This window comes from Nestor notabilis, unplaced genomic scaffold, assembly GCF_000696875.1.
Source record: "Nestor notabilis isolate BGI_N333 unplaced genomic scaffold, ASM69687v1 scaffold3009, whole genome shotgun sequence".
Lineage (NCBI taxonomy): Eukaryota > Metazoa > Chordata > Aves > Psittaciformes > Psittacidae > Nestor > Nestor notabilis.
The window spans coordinates 63,026-73,078 of NW_009942212.1; positions in this window are offsets into that span (position 1 = coordinate 63,026).

Sequence of the window (10,053 nt, forward strand, 5' to 3'; positions counted from 1 at the left end):
GTATATGAATGTTCACACTACACTTTAAAGCTGTGTGCATTAGCAGACCTATAAAAAGAGTAACGTTCGTCTGAATTTGCTAATAGTGGTAACAAACACGAGATAAAGGGGTCAATAAAAATAAACCTAAAACTTAAAAGGATTGAAATCAACCAGCATAAAGAATAGATAAGCAGTAAATTACACTATGTCAAATTCGGGTGACTGCAAGAGCTGCGCTTTCAAAGCTGTTGTTTCAATGCTGCAAAGTTGCTAAAAATATTAGATAGCCAGGAGGGAAAAAAAAAAAAAACCCACACCAAAATAACCAAACAACTCAACCACAGAACACCAAAACCCCTCACGTACAGTGGAAACAGTATTTAGGTTAATAATCTACCTTAAATTAACCATTAATATATCTAATTTGTCTCTAAAGCTATGAAGAAGTAAGTGTATTTGTCTTCCTTATGCATTATACTAATGAATTATATATACTATAATATACCATAAAAAAGCATAAAACCTTGTAGAAATCAAAGTGCTAGTACAACTGTTTTTAAAATAAAACATTTTATCTTTCTGGAACTATGAAAATATATATAACAATCCCCATTACATCTACAAGAAAATCAGACAGCTAGCCCTACTGTTCTAATATTTAAAGGTCTTACTTAAGGGTTCTTATTTTATAGGATGTTAAGCCACGGTGGATAATACTCCACTGAACTACATAATATCTGAAAGTTATTTTACAATACTTGAAAACCGTGTTTGTAAACATTTTTAAATGCTTTAATAAAGCACTCCTGTTTTTTCTCACACAGGTTTTCTGAGGAAAACCTAAACCCTCTAATGATGCCAATTCTTTAATTACAGTTACAATCATATTTTTACGCAAACACTATGCAGTCAGCATCGCAGGCTTTGGCAGGCTTACAGTAGTAGATTAAGATAAGAGGAAGCTGTTCCTCTCCCATCTGTCTGCCCCACTCCTCTGCTGGACATCATAACAAAAATGAGAACAAGGATGACTGAATATACACACCAGGCATGAGTATTTGCAGACTGGCAAACTCAGGTAAACGCAATCAGCCTTGTGTTCCATACTACTGACGCCTGAAATTCTGACATCTGACACGGGAGGAGCTGACAGACAGGGTCCTGACAGCTACAACCATCACTGTCCAGTTTTAATCGTCTTTAAGTCTGCTGAAGCTCTCAAATGTTATGACAAAACAGTTTGTTTACTCTTAAACTTATAAAGAGAGGTTAGATATTTTCAGGGTCATTAAGAAGAGATTTTCTCCATTTGTGGAGCTGTTCGTTGTTTCCTTGTAGTTATCTATAAAAAATAGACCTTTTTTTTTTTATAGAGGGTGATGCAAATTCTAATTCCAGATTTTCTGCCAAAGTAGTATTTTTACTTTTAAATAATATAGTCTTGCTAGTAATTTTATTCAGTGTCTCACAGAAGTTTAAAAATACAGTTTTCAGAAAACAGAAGCAATGATTATGCATAAATTCTTAACCAGGTAAAAGACTGTTCTATTATTTTACAAAATATATAAATATATTCTACACAACAACATATACAAATTAATCAGGACATAAGAAATAACTACTTCAATAAATTATTTTCTTTTGAAAATATTCTACTTGCTTAAATGACAGACAATATAGTTAATGACATACAACCATCAATATCTTTCAGAGATTAGAAGTTCAGCTGCAGTTTAGGACAATGAGAGTATATCGGCATTTTCTGCCTGGTAACTTCATCTGCTCTTTATACCAAGCCAAATATTATTGAGCAGCAAACTTTCACCTGAAAACTTCCAAACAGTCCAGAAAAGAAACAGCCTGATTTTCTACAGTTACACCACGTAGACTTAAACAGCTGGAATTACTGATTAACAAATTCAGTAAATCCAGTCATCACCTAGGGCAAATCCAAAACACAGAATTAAAGATACAGGAAACACTGTCAGGCACAAACCAAGCAAATTCACTCTACTAGGCAACACATTAGGCTTTACAGATATCACTGGAACGTATTCACTGTATGCCCCGGATAAGGTATTCTATTTGAAAATTCAGCAAGAGTCATTTTCAATCAAATATCTTCTTGAAAACTGTCAAAAGCTGAAAGATACTAACTTAATGAGTTTAACCATAGACTCAGCCTGAGCCTGCAGACCTAAGTCTTTGTATCTACAGAGATGCTTCCTCACTCTGAAACCTCATGAAAACCATGTGTGATCCCGGTATGCTCACATCCTGATTCATCAGGCTAAAGGATCAAGTTCTTTAAAAAGATCCAATTACGTTGGTTTGAAAGATGCTTACTTCCCTTCAATTTTGTATGTTACTAACTGACCTAAAAAACATAGGTCATAAAACACTACTTCCACAAGCAACAGTGCTAGCATCCCGTTATGTCAGCTTGCACAATCCTCCCTGCTCCTTTTGTGAGCCAGAAACCACACAGCCACACAGCAACAAAATGAGCGGTTTTCTGTCACACCAGCAAGTAAAGCACCAGGGAGCAACGGGCTCACCTATTTTGGCAGCAACATGGCCTTGGACTGCTTCAGGCAATCACAGAATTCCAAAGTGAATTCACAGGGACATTTTCTGGGATAGAAACCTTTAAGAACTTCTACAAACAAACAAACAAAAGTGGCACTCAAAATGTTCAGGCCTTTCAGTTTGGGAATTTCTTTTTAAAATCAGCCTTCATAAAGGTGTTTAAGCACTCATTTTAAATACTGGCCTCCAGTGGGTGTGGAAGTCCATATTTTATCGTTACTCAGAAGTGGTTTCATTTTTCTGAACAACTTATTTTTGCCAAAAATAGAAACTGTGATATTTTTGTTTATAAAGAGAACTTGTCAGCAGAGGCGCTCATGTCTGAAAATCCAGTACTCTGCATGTTCTTCTGTAGCAGTCTGTTCTTCAGTGGTGATACGATACTTTTCAAAGAACCATACAAGAGGAAGACTGAAAGTCTAACACATTTTTTCAAGAAGTCAAAAACATTTTTTCAAAAGTGCCACCAAAACATTTCTTTTCTCAGCTACTTTACAGCTGTCTATGAGGAGCTATGTAAGACCCGCCTTACAATCAAAGAAACGCCTGTAGTCTGGAACCCTGACTGTTCTCTCTGGCAGCATTTGCAGAAAAGACTGCCCTTGAGAAACACAGTCCTGTGCCAGACACGGCTGCTCCCTTCAGCGGCTCTGCAGCCAAATATATATATATATAAACGAAACAAAAATATCCAGTATCATAATCCTGAGACTCCTAAGACAGAATCAACTGAAGATTTTTCATTAAAGGAAGATTAGGGCACACCACCTGTCTTCTCTTCGGAGGAGCAAACCTTTTTGAATTCTGAAAATGTCAAGCTATTAAAGGGTAAAACAGCAAATTACATTTGGTTCCACAGAATTCACCTCCACATTTTCTTACCACAGAAAAAAAAAAAAATCACTGCCCATATTATTTAATCAGTGCCTTTTTTTTATGATAGAGATGTAACAGTTTATGGATGTTTACTCCAGATTTTTCACACATGCACAGCAGAATGCCAGGAAGGAACTATAAAATTTGTCATCCAGCTTTACATAACATCAAGCTTGCTCTCCAAGCTAAATAATGGATTCTCTGTGCAGCTGACTATTCAGAAAGTACCAGCAGTATCACATGAAGACAAAGTGGGTGTTAGGTCAATAATAAATTGCAGTGCTATGGAAAGAGGACAGGAAATAACTTTGGGAAAGAAGAGGAAGGAAAACATACATACTGGGAGGGTACAGAAAAGGAAGCAGACAGGATAATTCATGGAAAGACCAAAACTGTAATGTTCTTGCACTTGGTGGAACACAATGTCACAAACATGCCTTGCAAGCACGATGGGAAACTTCATCACTGTCAATCCTACCTACAAGCTGAGGCTTCTGCATAAGGAAAAGGGACCTGGGTTGCTGTCTCTGTTAGGCTATATGAAGGACAGCTCTGGGGTAGCTGAGTTTATTTGATCTACTGCTTAAAGCAGAGCGGAAGGGAGAGAAGTGAAAATTTGAGGTTCTAGATATGAGACTGTAAAAAAGGGACAGTGAAACCCATTTAAGAGCAAACTGACAATAACCAGCAACAGAACGTTGGATCTGAAAACAAGTTTGCCATCTTTCCGGTAAATTTTTTATGCCCATTTAAGATTTTTTTTCCTAGTTTAGACATATTTTTTTGTCTCTATAAAATAGTATTTGTATAATATCTGGCAGTCACTCCTGAAAATTGTTAGAAAGAAAATTGTGATAGTTATGGAACCTAGTAAAACTTCCACAGCAATTTCTTCTTGTCCCTGTACTGTCTATAAACTGCCACTCCCTGTCTTGTGATCAAAACACAAAACTTTCAAAAGGCCTACACATAGGGTCTTCTACAATATATCATGTCATAATTCAGGGGGGTGGGAGGGAGGGAATTACCCTGAGAGATGTGTTTATTTATTGGTTGGCATTTCTGACGTCAGTATCAAAGACCTACCCAAAATTTCTATACATTGAAAACTATGAAAAAGACCACTGAGTTTTAAAATATTAATTCCCTTTAAAGTATCATGTCCCACCTCTTCTTCCCACTTGTTAGAATGAAAGAGACTGAAAAATTCCATGCCTAAAAAAAAACCAAACCATGAGTTGATGGGGACCTATGTCATACGGCAAGTAGTATTCAGCATATATACCAGTGTTACACCACAAAGACTTATGCTTGGTATCACACAGACACAAGACAGAATCTTCAGCTTCAGAGACAGGGTTGACCTATTATTACAGGCAGAATTAACCTTGCATATTTCATAAAAAGTAAGCTAGCAATTTATGTTCTTCTAAAACCGCTACATATAAATGAACTGCACAAGCTACTGCTAAGCTTGGTACTAGATCCCGTCCACCACCTTAGATACAGTCCCTCCTCATACCGTCCCTGTACACATCTACATTATTAACTGGTGCAATTTAAAGAGAAAGGAGCAGGGTTTGACCTGCTACATTCCATTATAGTCCCAGCACTGCATACCCAACATCGCATTGTTATCTGCAATGAAATTCATACCTCTTGCCAGTCCAAGGTGTGCATGGTGCCCACAGAGACATAAACGCTGTAGGACCATATACCCACACTGCATGTCGCCTTCTTTTGAAAGCAGTAATTCCTGTCTCCACACCAGGAGCCATGTAGGTCTGTACCTTCCATAAATGCAACACGGTTGGTTTTTTTTTCCTTTGACCAAGTTTTGATTAAATATGGTAGTCATGTGGCTTTGGATACACAATGGAAGATGAAGTCCAGGCAGGAACACTGACCCATAGAGAGCCTGGTGACAAAAGGAAGCCTGCCATCACAGTACTACATTTTAATAGTATTTCAATATTTCTGAATCAATTACTTTATTTCTATTCTATGAAAAACATTCTCTGGTTTGATTTTAGGTGGCAGCCTAGGGTAGCCTAGAATTTCTTCCAGGATGAAAATTCCACGTAACACTTTTCTTCCATAGCTGTCAGTGGAAGCAAAGAGCCATGCTTAGATTACACATATTATTTTAACAATTTCTCCTGAAACACAGTATAGCAAAGTGGATGAATCCTGGATTCGCTGCCTTAGAGATGAAGATTTCAGTTTTGCCCAAATATTAAAGAACCTTATTCAGACGCTCAGCCAAAAAACCAGAATATTAATAGCCACCCCTTCAAAGACATGGACAGGAAGAAAACTGTATTTAATAAAGACTGTCAACAGAAAGAACTCAATAACAGTTAGAGCAAAAGATACTGTTCTCTTGCTTACAGCTTGGTTGATACTCCCTCTGGCTGAAAATGCTGTGTTTGAGGAAGTCTCAATGTCTCAAATGTAAAACATCTTGTTAGCCCTATGAAAGTATGTGACAGATCAGCCAAATGCTTGAGCTATGTGACAACTAGCAGGTTTTGTTGGTTATGCTTGAGCTGTGTGACAACTAGCAGGTTTTGTTGGTTTATTTTTCTGCCCTTCACCCCTTTTCCCCCACTCCCCAAAAATCTGCTTCAATGGCTGTAAGTCAACAACAAGATATTTTGGCAGATCCTCAGGTCTCATAAATTGTCAAAATCTGATTGAAGACAAGGACATAATATATATCCCATTTTCTTAACCTGCTGTGTATAAATTCACATAGTCATAATTTTACAAGATCTATCCCCAGAGGAAACATGGCATGACCTACTAACCTTCCTTATTGAGCAGAAATTAAAGCATTAATTTTTGGTAATGGTAAAACCAGTAAGAAAACCTCAAATTTCTCCTGTAGTATTCTAAACTATCACCACTGCAATATATATTTTATATCATTATTAAAAAGCTCTCTTTTTCTTTACGGAAGTAATTAGTTTCCAGATTCTTCCAAACCAAACAAAAGGAAATCAGAGACACAAAGCACACTAAAAGTACACCAACAGCAGTCAACCTCTGTCAGTTCCAAGAAACTAATTCATGTCATCTGTCTCAACTAGTCCCTGGTCTTGTAAACGACAGTACTAGTTAAGTCACTAGAGGCAGATGGAGATTTACACTTGTTTATTAATCGTTACATTGGTACAACCTTTACAGAAATACCTGCTCAAGTGTACTTGTACCACTATACTGTTTCATGTCCCACGCAAGTTCACATACACCTGTACAAGCTCTTTTTTGCCCCTAACACAAGATCCAATCTACTGGGGTTATCTACTTGCACTTTAAGTATACTGACACCACTGCAGTACAATTAACATTTATAAATTTCAAATACAAAAAGCAAGCAAGCAAGAAAATCTTATAAATACTTATCTCAGAGGTAATTATATTCAAGTGACATTACCACACTTAATTCTTCCTCATTTTTATGACAAATTTGCAAAGGAAAAAGTTATTAAAAAAAAAAAAAGGGTAATAAAGTCACCAAGAGGAAGTCGTATTTTATATATACTCTCTCCTAGTTTATCAAATTCTGAATGTTCCTCTCTGTTGAAGAATTGACAGAAACAACAGCTGAGTGACACAAGGATAATTACAGATTCTAAAAGTAGTTTGTGATTTCAAATACAATAGCTGGGTTTTAACCAAACATCTGATAGGATTACACTCACTCCACAAGAGATTCTGTGTTGTTTCACTACATTTTCCTCCAATTGTCAGTATTGGAAACTTTGTATTTTGTTCCAAAGGAAATTATCTTAATACATCCCAATGATATCATCATTGTTTGAATAATAGAGAGTATCCTGTTCATATTTTAAAAGGCTTGCACAAAAACCTCAGGCTTGTTAAAACAGTCTCTTAGTCCTTCTCAAAGTAATGGAAACAGTTAGGGCAACAGTTGTTAAAAAGTTTTGGCAGTGCTTCAAGAACACAAAATTACTTATAGTATTATCTTAAATAAACTTGCTTACTCCAGAAATTATTCCTTGGATTTAAATGCGGCATATCACTGGACCTTCTTCTCAGCATTCCCACTCCTCCCCAAAAATATAAACTTGTCTACAGTTACAGCAACACAACGGATACAATCAGCATAAAACCCTGACTAGAGAAGTATAGCTTATTCATAAATAAAATTGATGATCTACATGAGTACAACTGTATGCAAAGACCAAAGTCTCACCTATAAAACAACACACAGAAAAGGCTTAATCTCTGTGGAGATGCAAGTATTTAAGTATAAAAAAAATACATGTAAAATAGACTTTAGGAGTCATATTTACACAGCCAACATAAGGCCACAGCTTCATGCGTATTCAAGCTGGTTATGGCTCCCATTTTTCTATTGTTAAACTTTGTCTTAATTACACTGTATTCTTTAAACACTTGGCTTCACACCCATCTCGTTTCTTTCAACTAACTCAACCATGCATTTTAAAATTTAAATATGCAGTCAGAACTGCAGGCCCTGAGCCCAGCCACCACGAGACATGATGGTATCATCACACTCAGCCTGAGACATAAGCGAGTAGAGAAGAAGGAGTCTAGATAGCCACACAGAGGAAAGGAGCTTCATCATGTGCTGGACTGCTCCACCAGGAGATGTATCACTTAGAAGGGCTTATGAATCCTACACAACCAAAGCTGTGTGTTGCGGATCCTGCTTGTATGCTGAGCACGGGTTTAACCAGCTCCCACAAGCTGCCACTCTTCTTACCTTCACACTGGTACAGAGTAATTACTGGGGGGAAATGAGAGAGGTAGGGCTGCTTCTTTAGGAAGCCTGAAGTGTTTGTAGAATTATAATGTAACATTACATACCAATTGTTCTTTTAAATAAAGACTGCTACTGCTGATCATTTGCTTCCTGCATATAACAGCTAATAGTGTGCTAATGACTGTATGAAGGCATAAGCCAACCCATTAACAGTATCAACATGGCCTAACAAAAATATTCTCAGCTTCATTCACATCACTGAAAACACTGTCCCATCTCTACATAAAAGCTCAAATTTCGCCCACCATTTCTGCATTTTGCTTTACACAGAAATAGATCACAAATAGCTATGCACTTTTGAGTGGGCTTATACACATAAAATACATCTTCCACTCTAATAAACTTCATCAGCTTTTCTAGATATATTTTAATAGAATTTAAAATAGGGTTGAAACACTCCTAGTGGCTGGTAATTATTTATAAGGCTTCTGCAAGAGTCTGTAAAAGTTTATGTATACACACTCAGGGAAATACACAGGCATACGTATATATGAATGTGTCAGCATGGGCAGCCTAGCCAGTAAGTCTCCTTTTCATAATGTATTTATATAATTTCCACATCAACATTTAAGCTACATTAAAATTGTGCGTGTAATGTACATGTAACTAAAAAACTATGAATTTCTGCAAATGCCTGGAGTCAAAACTTGTGCTCAGACTTCCAAGAGTCACATGGCTATCTGAACGGTAATGGCTCCTACCATGCCTGGGGACCCTCACAGAAAGGGGTGTTGTGATAATAACTGAGGCATCCTCCAGTCTTACCATCTCCCTGATGTTCTAGGGGTTTTTTTTAAGTCGAAATGCTTTCTGAGACATCTCTCCAATTACCTTTATTCCTCATTGCTCTCTGTCTTCACCAAAATCAAGCAGAATGTGAAAAGGTTATTATAGACATTTTATTTTAAATCTCATACTGTCAATCTGGTTAATGCATCTAATACAAAATATGGGTCAATTTAACTTAAAACAGAGTTCATTTGGCTAAAAATTTAGAGGCATTAATAGAAAAACTATACTATGTACTTAAAATGTTTGGCTATGGATTTTCTCATCCACTCTATTCCACATAAAACAGAAGGTTATAAGCCTACATTTGGATAAACTCCTTGAAGAAGGCTGCCAACTATGTTGGCAGAGATGGTACAAGGTCACAGCAAATACACTGAGCTCTAATCCCAAACAGAGGTGACTCCATGACTACCACTCCACTAAATCTTTAGTACATGCATTCCTAACATGTTAATTTCTCAGGTTTAAACATTAAATTTTCATACTCGGCTATACTGGAAAACATTACCATTTAGATTTAACTCTACTCAGAGAGTCAAGGCCAAAACAGTTCCTGAAATGTGTTAGTGTTTCCAGATCAAACATGCCTGGAACAAACACTCCCATGAACACTTAAGTACCTCCTTATAACCAGGTCACACAGCATTCACAAGTGGGACAGTTCTCCATTATTTTGCCACGTAAGAACAGAAATGACAAAAACAACCTTTTTTTCATTTTTAACACATCATACCAGCACAGCATTCAAGATGTATTAAAAACCCCTGTAAAGTGCCAAACCAAAGTTGAAGATGCATCAAGTCAGCACCATCCTCCTCAGCATGCAGTTTTTTAAGACCTTACAACAAAACTGGAGAAACTCTAACATCTTCACCTCATCCTGGCCATTCAAGACAGTTGTTAATCTCTGTATTTTAAACATGTAGTTCTTTGTAAAGCTCAGCTCTGAAAAATATCACTGAACTTATCAGGCAGAAGATAACATCCTCCTACAACTG